We start from the raw sequence: 9,344 nt of genomic DNA on the forward strand, positions 1-9,344 counted from the left end.
CTTAACTCTATAGTGTTTATTTACTTTTTAATTTCCCCACGACTGCAGAAGATATAATATACGACTATGCGAGAGAATAGAGATATTTTAGCAGATTAAATGGTATATTGTGTTATGTGTATTTCTGTTTCTAAATTTTTGAATATTATAATAGTCTCGACCGTCGATACAATATACAAATGCATAACTTAATATAATATATCTTTCTAAGACAAGAAATATTAAAACAATTAATTGGGTGTATATGTTTTTAGGTTTGAATTGAAATGTTGTGCACACATTCATTTCATACCAATGTAATTTTAGAAGTATAAAAAACACTTACGCTGAAATAATGTTATAATGTGAAACAAGAAAACATTTCATTTAAATACAAATCAAACCTACTGAAGTCACCTCGGTGGTTTATACACTTCACACACTCTTAAGTTAAGTATATACTACAATAATAAAAATGATTAAAACAAATATATTTATATTATGTATTCATTAATTTATCGATTGTTACATTTTGTTTAACTGGGTGCATTTTTCAATTTTTGGGATCTCCGCTGCAGAATAAGACAATGAACCATTTATGAGCTCATCGGGAACGGTGCAGCGCGGGTATTGACTGATATTGTAGTTATAATAATATCCACCTCACCAGCGATAAAATGAATTATTAATATAATTTAATTTTTAATTTAATTATACCTAATAGAGTATAGGTACTGTATATTGTTTATAACTGATAAGTCACGTTTAAAAAATAACATAATCTGCAATAACCTTGCGTACCTACTATGAGTTACTCCAGATATGGTCATTTGTTCACTACTTACATTCTTGATAACCGAATCATTGAGTTTGATTCATTCATCTATAATCTATATTAAAATAATTATTGCCACACAATTTGCTTACGCGAAAGTTTAACTCGTTTATACAGATGTTGGAAAATGCATAAACATCCTATTTAAAATGTTAGATCATGTAAAGTAGTAATGAAAATTATGCTTTAAAGTAACAACACTATAAGTATACACAATGTTTTAGATTCTAAGTGGAACGATGAATGTATTGATTTTATAATGATGTGCGTTTTTTATTTTTATTTGTTTGTGTCTGTCATCACGGTTTGGGGCAGTAAAACTGCTTCAATTTTCTTCAACAGTATCTTGTTCGATGGGAAAGTGAATCTAATTGGTGCATTCGGGAGGTCAAATTTTAAAATTCCTAATAGTTTTCAAAAGCGCCGGGAAAAACAACATAAAAATAAAAATAAAACGGGAATTTTTACGCAAAATCGGATGTTCAACAAAATCAATTTTGGTTTTTGGTGTGACTCTAAAACGAATGAACGTATATACATGCAATTTCCACTGGTTGTTTATATTTGCATTTTTTATACACGAAAAAATTTTCAAAATATTTATATTTGTTTTAAACTGTTTAGGAACATTTTCAGTTTCCAATTTTATTAGTGTTTTTTTATGAATGTCAATAAAACTTTATTTGTTGGGTAAAAAAACTTGAAAATTTAATACAAGGCCCCTACTATATTGTTACAATGACATTTTAAAATTATTAAAAATCCTTATTCATAGTTTTTGTTTATAAGTATTTAAAGTTCAAATCTTGACAAAATACGGAAAAATCACGAAAATTAGCAAATTATTTTGAGTTGAGAATACATAAAAATTTTTCTTTTTAAATCTAAGATTTGAAAATGTAATATAAGATTATTCATAAGTTCGTCTACCTTTATCAAAAAAAAATGTGTACAAGCATATCAAATTAAATTTTTATGAGCGTTTGAAGTTTATATTTTTACAATATTAGATACTCACTCGATTTTTCATGTAGCGGTTTTGTTATTTTATTGTTATTCAAAAACGAATAACTTTAAATACATGAAAATTTTACTGAATGTTTATATTTTCATTTGCTCCTAATTTATTGTTACAGGAGTTGAAAAATATAATAAATACATTGGCACAATTTTTGTATATAAGCATTTAAAGTTTGAATTTTTACAAAATTTATCAAATTTAAAATTTAATAATTACTTTGTAGTTAAAAACTTAAAAAATGTTCAAATTTTATAGTTAAGGATTGAACATTTAAAACAAGGTTCCACGTAAATAGGTTATGTTTAAATTACTTTATTCACAATAGTATCATCATAAATCATATATCATATATATCATATACTTAGTAATATCATAGGCTGACTGACCGTTTTCGCTCAGAATCGTTTTTCTTATACAATGATATTATATCATTGAATTCAAGTTTAACACCATCCATTACAGTGACCCACTTGTAACCTTCTGTACAGCAGAGCAACACCCACTTGCCCACCTTTTTTTAATTTAAATTTATAAATAATATTTTTGAAACAATTTGTTTTATTAAATAGACCATTTCCCTTTAATTCTACAATCATTTCATCGATAAATTATGAAATTATATGACAACAAAATTCGTTATTCACAAAATATTGTGTTCAATTAGACTAAAATATACCAATCTAAAATATAGAAAAAAAATAGTACAGCACTATTATACAAATACTTAATTATTTTTAAACATTTGGTGAAATTGAATGATAATAAATAATATAGTAGTACCTACCTACCTACCTAACAGTAGCTTACCTACTTTGCAACAACATTTTCTATCAATACCTAGTTATAGAATACAACATAACATAGGTAACCGTAACCTATACGGTTATACATTCATTATATTCATCGACCTTGACTGTTTATAATATAGTATTGATTTTTTTTAGATTAGGTTTGAAATATTATATTAGAATCAGAAACAAAATTGTCTTATTCATTTTCATTTCATTTAAAAATAAATCATTGTTTTTGAAAGCATTATATTAACATAATACAACTAGTTTTTTATGCAAGCAGTAAAATCAACTTGCAATCTATATAATTAAAAATAATTGTTCAATTATAAGTATTCTTTCAATTATTATTGCAAATATATTGTAATAATTTTTTGAAACTATAATAAATTGGTTATGCATAAGCACGTAAATTGTAAACAGTATTGATAAAATGGAAATTATAATTGGATATTATAACAATGTTTTGTTCGTATAAGACTGACATAGCTATATGGAAATATGTACAATCAAATATTGAATGTATTTTTTGGAAGGTTTAAAAAATCATTTCGTCTCAAATTCTCGCGTCCCGTGCATTTGTCATATATTGCGCAGGTACAAATGTACAATATACATTATTAAAATCATATTGAATGTCGTTGAATCAATAATGTAAAGAATTTCTAAAAAAAAGTTTCGTATTACTATTTAGGTCGGGTACAATTTAAGTTTATTTTTCTTGTCATTCAAATACAAATGGATACATATAATCATACATAATTTCTGCGAATTCTAACACCATATCTAAATTTATATTGTTTTCTCGAAGGTGATATTTTGGATTCCGAATTCAAGCAATCCCAAAATAGAAAAATATTATTTTTATTTATATTGTTCAATGTTAATTTGCACATTGATTTAGTATACTAGAGTACCTATATATAATACAAACGTTTATAAATATGTCATATATGTTGTAGAAATATAGTAAAATCAGGCATTTTACTGAATGCCTTGGTAAATAGTCAAAGAATTCAATTTTTATGCGATTTTACTATCCACCTAAGCGTTTAACTATGAATGCATATTTCAGGCCAGTCAAATAATAAAAATGGAATGTTTTATATTATTTTAAAGTGTCAACTATATTTTCTATTAATTATCTTATTCATAATTTACTGTTATTCTATACAAAAATTATGAATAATATATGTAAAGTACGTATGTGAAATATTAGTAGACGGAGGAACTCTCGATAATCAAAATATAAATTGATATTGGTGATAGTCGATAGACATTCGGAACGGCGTTTACCAAGTTGACACAGAAGTCGGTATAATAAAAATTGGTGACCAAAGAAGAACTTCAACTATAGTTTCAAATAATGGTTTAGATGATAGCAGAGTAGGTACCCAAAGATAAATTTGTATCCATACGTGAAGCTGTAACAAACTTATCAAATTTCAATGACCAAGGTCTTATTTAATGTCGTGGTCAAGCAGGAAAGCAGCAATGTCAAATTGGTCGGTGTTTGTGTATTAAAAAGAAATGTTAAATGTTCCAAAAAATAACAATAACACAACCAAACAATACCGTGTAACTAGAAACTAACAACAATTTCTAGTTATAATATAACTTTTATTTATTTTTATACTCGTACTACCATGGTACCATCCCTAATTAGTAATTTAGTAATTACCTACACTTATGTATAGTTCATGTTTCAAAACAATAGTACCTAAGGACACGAAATTACGAAAACTAATCAAATGCCTAAATGCATAGTAAAATCGCGTAAAAATTAAAATATTGGACTATTTGCTAGGTGTATGATTTATGCTTACGACATATAATATTATGGTCATATACTCATATGGTTATATTATATGTATATGCAACGTGTAAATCAAATGTACTGTCTTAAAAATCATTAATTAATAAAATACTAATATAAACAATAGAATAATTTGTGCATGCTCAATTCAAATATAAGTGTCTACTGTATATATACGCTATATTTAAACAAGAGTAAGTCCCATTTTATGAAGATTTATATATACTACCTAATTGTCATAGTATAATATGGTCATAAATATAATAATTTTGTTTTAGATAGTTTTTAAACTCAATAAAATTAAAAATGTTTCATACACAAGTGTTCAATTATTTGAAGTATATAGACCCTACCACATATAATAAATAATATATGTATCTTTGTTATAACATATTATGTCGTCAATTTTATCGTTTTTTTACGAGCAAGTAAGAATTGATTGTATATACAAGGTGATTGTATTAACAGTAAACATTCATGATTTCGAGAAGAATTAACATTTTGAATATATTTTTAGTCAGTTTTTAATAATTTCAAAAAAATTATAAAATATAATATTAACATTATCATTTTTAAGTTTTTAAGCTTTTTATTTTTCAAATGACTGATAACATAAATAGATACTCGTATATTTTTAATTTCATAGCCCAAAGAAATTTTATGATAATTTTTATGTAAATAACTCAAATTTCAAACAACATTTTTGGGGTATAAGTGTATAATTCACTACGTTGGCTTAGAATGAAATATGTAAATACTTGTGAAGTTATAATATTAGTTTAATAAGTTTTAATATTAGCTAACTACTTATTTAAAATTTGACACCTTTAAATATTCTGTTTTGGGATGTGAAATTAAGAATATATAAGTAGGTATAAAATATGATAACGATAAATAATAATAAATAATAAATAATAAATATGATATAATTTTTTATAACTTTTATTAACGTTTATACTCTTTGAGATATTTATTGTTTAAATAGAATCACTCTGTATACATTCTCTACTACACTGACCTTTTAAAAACTGTATTTATCAACACTTTAGAAATGCATTATTATGTACTATAAGTGCAAAAGTTATCATACTAAATGTTATAATCGTTAAATGTATGATAGTGACTGTGTACATGATGAATAAGTTTTATCGCGAAATGTTTTATCATGTTTCATCACGTGACTTCTTTGTAGATTATTATTATTTTATAAAACCTTTAACAATAATTATAGCGATCAATCAAATTCAACGCACACATACACATTTTTAATATTGTGTATTTGTATATAATATAATCAATATGAATATTATTTAATACAAGTGTAAAAATATTAATCAAATAATTATTATCTATCATTGTAAAACCAATCTGACCAGAGTTGTTTAAGAATAATTGTTTTCAGTTTTACACTGAACAATTTATACTGCAAGCCAACGATTAAAAACCAGAGAAGTCGCTCTGCTGCATAGTAGGCTCCGAGTGTAACACACCAATTAATCTAGGCCACTGTCAGGCCCTTTTATTATTTTTTTGGGGAGGGTGGGGTTCACCACCTTAAGATATTTAAAAATATGTTTATATATATAAGCGGTTAGTGCCTGCTTAACATATCAGAATATATTATATAGTATAAAACTTGTATAATAATAACCTCCCACCCCACACCACCGAAAATTGATCCAGAATACTTCACTGTAATGAATGTGCTAAATTTGAATTCGTTGTTAAATCATAGCAAAACTATACAGAAAACGATTCCGAGCGAAGACTACAATTATCATTGTAAATCAATACCGACGATCCATAGAACGGTGTAAATTATATAAGTTTGTGGTAATAATAGCTTAAAATTAGTTTAATGATCTTTAAATGGATGTTACTTTATAATATAAACAAACCTCAAACCTAATTATGCCCATTTTTTAATGGTTGTAGATAGGTAATTGACACTATCAACAATCTATAACTTATTTTTTATAGTACCTGTGTACATTACATCAATACGTAATAGGCAGCTATAATACGTTATGACAAAAGTATAAACTACCTTTTTTCTTACAATATACCAATCTACCTATGATAATATGGACGTTGACATATTTATACAACCAAAATTCAAAAGTCCACATATTAATAATAAATTAAGTGTATTAAAATGTAAACCTGCTTTTTATTATTTCATAAACATTTTTAAAAAAAATGAGAGTAATAATTAATACATTAACTATTGTTTTACAACATAAATGTAGCTTATGAAACAAAAACAATAAATAAATACTAATATATATATATAGATGTAAAGTAATAGATGGAGAGCATTAAATAAGAATTAAATAATAATAGAATCTAAATGACTTCTACAAAAGAATCAGCAAACTTCAAATAATAATAAACAAATACTGTCCCGAAATCATGTGTCTACAAGAAACAAATTATACTTAAAATTGTTTGTACTAATCTTTAAATTGTAATATATTTCAGAAACGCCAATGACCTTAGCGGTTGAGGCGTATAAATAAATAAATTTAAAAAAAGAATAAAATAAATGTATATGCTAACTGAACATTTCGAAAATCGTGTACGCATATTTTAATATCTATCGTCGGACTACAACAGACTTAGGTATAGTTGAATATTACCCACATTATTTACTGTTTTATTTTTTTCATAATTTTTCTTTTAAAGTGTGTGGATTGTGATATACAATGGTTATTACAATCTATGTTAGAATATAGTGCCTATAATATGTTACCAGTATGGAATCGCGTTGTCAAAAAGGTCAAATATATAATATGCGTAAAAAGAATCTTGTTGATTTAATAGTGTTCAATAATAATTATGCAATATTTTAGGTGGAGCGTACGGGTAAAACATTAATAACAATTAAATGATAATTGCTAATTTGAATAATTAACGCTTAATTTGTTTTAACAAAGTGTTCGATATATTACGTAAAAGCATTTGCTGTTTTAAAAACGATGGCTTTTCAAGGTTACGGCGCATTATAAAATATGATATTTACTCGTCTTATCTTAAGTGAAATTTAAGCCAAAATTCAAGAATAAATCGACGGATATCTATACATACTCCGTGTAATGAATAATGCTCACTATTAAAAGTGAAGACTAAGAAAAATGTGGGCGAGAAATAATATGTTCATCACCTTGAAGGTATTGCTTTGAAAATATAATAAAAAATAATTTTATATAATTTTTTTAATGATACATCAATAAAATTATTGTATTTCGTGTTTTGTAATTGGTGAATTAATATAATAATTATGTATTATTGTCAATGTAAAAGTGTGACGCAGCCATGTTTATAATAAACTATAATTTATATTATAATAATACATTGAGCATATCTCTAGAAAACGTGACTACAGTATTTTTATATTTTATAAACACAAGAAAATTAAAAAATTAAAATCTAAAACTTTTGTTTGTATTAATATGTTAAGATAGCTGGTGTCTCTCTAAGGATAGCTATTTTATAATACATTTATTCTACAAGGTATTAGTAATTTATTTTTCCATTAGCGATACAGTAGGTTTAATTAATTTTCACCGAAAGCATCGCATATATTAAGTAACAAATTTCAACAAAATAAATTAAATCGTTAGAGGAAAAATAATTATTATTCGTTTAAAAATGTTGTCAAAATTATAAATGCAAATGTCTATAAAAAAAAAACTTTGACTAGGTATCTATTTATTTTCGACATTTTTAATTGCTGCAAGAACAACTAGTGGGGGACATTTTATTACATTTTCAATCTTTTAACCTACAATCAAACATTTTATCATACATGAATTTAAAAATAAAAAATAAAAACGTCGATAACTTTAATTGTTTACAAATAGCACTAAATGAGACAAAATATATTGAAAAATTATATAATATCTAGAAAATGCTAATTGGAGAAAATTTCAAGACTCAACGGTTCATTATTATTGTTTCGTAACAAAATAATGAAATCAATTTTGTCGAAAACTGGTGTTGCGGAAATATTCACGCTATTCCGTAGTTTTTCTCAATTATTTTGAAAACTATAATGACGATCGTCCCTGAGTTAATATGGTTTTGTTTTGTAGAGATTTTCCATTTTCCACGAAATAGGTATAGAAAATAATAACAAATAAACTATAAGCCATTCACTTTATTGATTATCTGAGTGCGGAGAGATGGATGTATTTGTTTTTCAAGCTGTAACGTGTCTAAATTATGAAATTTGCAAACTATTGTGTACTAAATTGAAATTCTTATAAAATGAATACCTAATGCTTGCATTTTTTACATGATTCCTCGTGATTTTGTTATTTATTGTAACTAAAAATAAGTCAAGCGTAAAATTGTATGTGCATTTGAAACAATTATTTTCTTTTAATTCAAAAAATATTAACATCTGAAAATTGAAACATTCCACTATTATTTAAATTATAATTTTCTATACGAAATATCATTTACAAAATATTCGCACTAATTTTAAACTATTCATAATATTTTGATAAACGTTAATAACACATTTTTTCCCCTGTTAAAAAGTATGAAAATATTATAAAAGGTTCCCTCGTAATAGTTATTATTAAAGCGATTTTACATTTTGAAAAAATATCACAAATTTTTTTAAAAATGTCTGACGTTCTAATTTAGACAAATATCTTGAAGTTCACATTCAATATTTATTATGTCTTTTCTAGATATGACATTATAATTTTAAACACAAATACCTCATAATTTGTTTTTTCTGCATTTCCAAAATAACGTTAATACTTAATCACAATTTAATTTTATTATCGTTTGGAAATTTGCTAACTATTTTCTTCATATAATTTTCAATTTTAATACCTAAGAATTGGAAATGTAATAAAAGTTTTCTCTTAAGTTGTTCTTAAAAAAATT

Source organism: Metopolophium dirhodum, chromosome 1 (assembly GCF_019925205.1).
Source record: "Metopolophium dirhodum isolate CAU chromosome 1, ASM1992520v1, whole genome shotgun sequence".
Classification (NCBI taxonomy): Eukaryota; Metazoa; Arthropoda; class Insecta; order Hemiptera; family Aphididae; genus Metopolophium; species Metopolophium dirhodum.